The sequence below is a fragment of the Hylobates moloch genome, unplaced genomic scaffold (genome assembly GCF_009828535.3).
Source record: "Hylobates moloch isolate HMO894 unplaced genomic scaffold, HMol_V3 SCAFFOLD_4, whole genome shotgun sequence".
In the NCBI taxonomy this organism is placed as follows: domain Eukaryota; kingdom Metazoa; phylum Chordata; class Mammalia; order Primates; family Hylobatidae; genus Hylobates; species Hylobates moloch.
In genome coordinates, this window is record NW_026652279.1 from 71,438,132 (window position 1) to 71,441,943 (window position 3,812).

Here is a 3,812-nt window from a genome sequence, read left to right on the forward strand (position 1 = left end):
AGTCTTCAGAAGAAACCAGCCCTGCAACACTTTGATTTCATTCCCATAAGACCGAGTTTTTCTTTCTGACCTCTAGAAATACAAGAGAATATATTTGTGTATGAAGCCACCTATTTTGTAGTAATCTGTTTTTGTGGCAATAGAATAATAATATAGAGCATAAGGAAACTATGAAGTGATGAAAATTATCTATATCATGATTGTGGTGGTGGAAATACGACTGTATAAGCATATTGAACCTCATTGAACTATTGACTTTCATATGCAAGTCATATAAAGTCATCTTAAAAATCCTGTTTTAAGTTCATTCCATTCCTATTCTTTCACCTAAATTTACTGCTCACATCCTAAATTTCCTATCTTTATTTTCTCTTGCTAATGTTTTAGCATTCTTCCAAATGCAAATGAATCCACAAAGTTTGCCAAGATGACCACAGCTTCTCTGATGCTTTAGTAGCACTCAAATTATATCTCTCACATAGTTCCTACCATTTCTGACTGCAGTATAGAGACTTGTAATATTTCATCTTCCCTGGTAGACTGCAGGCTTCTTGAGACCTAGCATCATGAAGTTTTGCATTCTGAATACAATCCAGCATAGATCTTTCCAAATAATCTATATCCCATAAAAGTGTGCTTATAAAATACATTAATTCATTTATGTCTTTATTTAAATAGCAAACATGCCTGAGTCACAACTATACGCCTAGTTCTGTACTGGATACTAGGTATTAACATGTCTTTTCCGGTTATCACAAAGTTCTTTTTTTTTTCCTCTCTCCTCTATAGGTAGAGATTCAGCACATTTATTGTGCTAAGAGTTCCTATTTGTCCATAAAAGAGAGCAAGATAAACACAGTACTGACGTCTCCTAAGGTGATTAAGTAGCACTCAAACAGCCTTGTGTATCTGGGCTCCATTCGCTCTCTCAGGTATAGAGATCCACACAGTTTGGACGACCTGTGATGTCAGTGTGTTCCTGCTTACAGTCTTGATTCCTGCTCTGTTAAACAGCGTGACGAGCCAGCTATTCAATTTCTTCCCCTCAACTCCAAAGGCTCTACTTTATGCTTCCAATTATGTAACAGATTCTGCTGTAGTGGTGACTGCTGATACATATTTTACCATGTATATCCAGGCTTTGTGTCATACAATCACATTAAATAACAATCTAGCAGTTCTGCAAAAGATAGGCAAATAATCTCGTCTGGATGAAAAGACTTTATATATTATGTTACATCTTAGACTGTGGGCTAGTTAAGTTTCTAGGAGAAAGAAGATGCTCTCAGTGTACACTAATGGGATTGCATTTTGATGCTGTCATGTACAATTTTCACCTCACAGAATTCCTATGAACCAATTTTATCTTTACATAGTTTTGAACTAAACCGTTGTGTTCACTGGTCTCATAAAAGTTTGGTGTCTGATTCATCTACTACTTCTCTTATGTTTACAGAAATGGTACTAAAAAATGGAAAGCCGTGTTTCATGTTTTCATTCTATTACAAAGAAACCTTTAAAATGTCACCTATATAAAGCTGTAAATGGTACTAATTTCTCTTCTCACAGATTAAGAGAGATGTAGCTTTGTAAAAAAAAACATTTCCTCAATTCCTGAAGGATTTTAGCTGTGCCCCTTTGACAAAGATTGGCTTTTATCTTTTTAGCTTTCTATCAATGTTTCCAAAGTTTCTTAACTCTGGAAAAATACTAGTCTTTTCTATTGTGATGCTGTTTTTTTAAAATTATGTTTCAAACTAATATCTGTCTTTTCACTTTAGGCTTTTACTCACAATATTTTATTAAGATATTTTTCAAAAATAATACCAATTTAAGAGATTTTACAATGAATACCTGTGTATTATTAACTTTACTAAGCTTGTTATTTTGTTGTTTTTGTGTTTTCATACCTATCAATTCCTTTGCATATCTGTGAACCCACCTGATTTTGAACACATTTCAAGTACATTGCAGACACTAATATATTTTTATCTAATTACTTTAGAACACATAGCATTACTAGATTTCAATATTTAGATATAAAATTTACATATAAGGAAATGCATGGATTTTAAGTGTACCTTTGCATCTCTCTGAGTCCCTCTTTCCATCAACTCTGATATTTTTCTACCTTTTTTCTTCTTTATTTTAGAAATGGGGTCTTGCTCTGTTGCTCAGGCTGGAGTGCAGTGGTGCAATCACAGCTCACTGCAGCTGCAAACTCCCGGGCTTAAGCAATCCTCCCACTTCAGCCTCCTGAGTAGCTGCAATTACAGGTACATTTCACCATGGCCAGCTAACTTTTAATTTTTTTTAGAGGTAGGGGTCTCACCATGTTGCCCAGGCTTGTCTTTAACTCTAGACCTTTAATGATCCTCCTGCCTCAGCCTCCCAAATGCTGGAATTACAGGCATGAGCCACTATGCCTGGCCAATGTAAATGGATGCTCAGAAAACCTATTTTCACTCAGCCCATTTGGAGTAGTTGAACATTTTGCTCATTATCATAACATCTTTACTCTATATTTAGTTGCTACTTATCTATATTTTTGGGCCAAGAAATTTAGTGAACTTTGATACAAAAACTGTAAAAATAAAAGAATGATCTGGAATGGTGGAGCAAACACCTTTGAAATCTGCTTTTTCATAAAACAATAAGAACACTAACAAAAACTGTCAAAATTAACGTTGTTAGAACACTGAAAATTGCTACATGTTTGAAACCATCTGAAAGGTATGTATTTAAAGAAACAAACAAAGACAGCCGAATCTCAGTAAAAAGAGTGAGTGTTACATATTTTAACTTTCCCTAATCCCATCCTGCTCTCTCCAGTTCGTCACTGGCTTTGAAAAACAATACCCTCACAACTACGGTAGCTATGAAAATCAACATTATAGCAGCTACTGGAGGATGAATAAAAGATTTGAAGCTCCACAAAAGCCTAACCCCCAAGAAATTGTCACTATTTGACCTGACTGGTAGATTACTGAAAAGCTCTATTATTTGAGCTGACTCTAGGAGCTCACTCTGTGGAAATAGCCCTATCCTCAAGGAATTTATGGCAAACAACCAGGGACAATTGTTTACCACTGATGTTGCCTGAGATGGCATTACCAGTTGATGCTAATATACTCCAACGCACACAGATGGAACTCCTAGGCAAAGACTGGGAGATTTATTGGCTAATGGCATTTAATAAAATCTCTGTTTAATTACTAGCCAAATAACAAAACTAACCAAGCAGAGATTTCAGTGGCCTCAAATGACATAGGATACGGACTTCACAGAAGTAGTGCAGGAAAGTCACTAAAGAAGTAAACAGAATCGACAACAACAAGAGGCAGCAAAGCCCAACATATCTTGGGTGGTAGTGGTTTTTGACTTGCCAAGTTGCCACATTAAATTATTTAAAAAATTAAAAATCAAAATTTTTTGTTTTGCTGTGTTTGTAAATTAAGATGCTAATTTTAATTCCTAGAGCAGATATCAATAATATGATGTTAAAGTATTCAGTAAAAAAAAAAAGAACTAAAATGGTATACTAGAAAATTTCTATTCAACACAAAAGAGGCAGTAATAAAAAAAGGAGCAAGGCTGGGCACAGTGGCTCACGCCTGTAATCTCAGCACTTCGGGGGACCAAGGTGGGAGGATCACGAGGTCAGGAGATCAAGACCACCGTGGCTAACACGGTGAAACCCCATCTCTACTAAAAATACAAAAAAATTAGCCGGATGTGGTGGTGGGCACCTGTAGTCCCAGCTACTCGGGAGGCTGAGGCAGGAGGATGGTTGAACCCAGGTGGCAGAGGTT

General features: G+C 36.2%; 1 non-coding gene across 1 annotated transcript; it reads right to left on the reverse strand.

Annotated features, from left to right (window-relative positions):
- Positions 1 to 2,441: 2,441 nt before the first annotated feature.
- On the reverse strand, positions 2,442 to 2,514 carry LOC116467688 (small nucleolar RNA Z40). The gene has a single exon (XR_004247894.1). It is a non-coding gene; the product is annotated as a small nucleolar RNA Z40 (small nucleolar RNA).
- Positions 2,515 to 3,812: the final 1,298 nt, after the last annotated feature.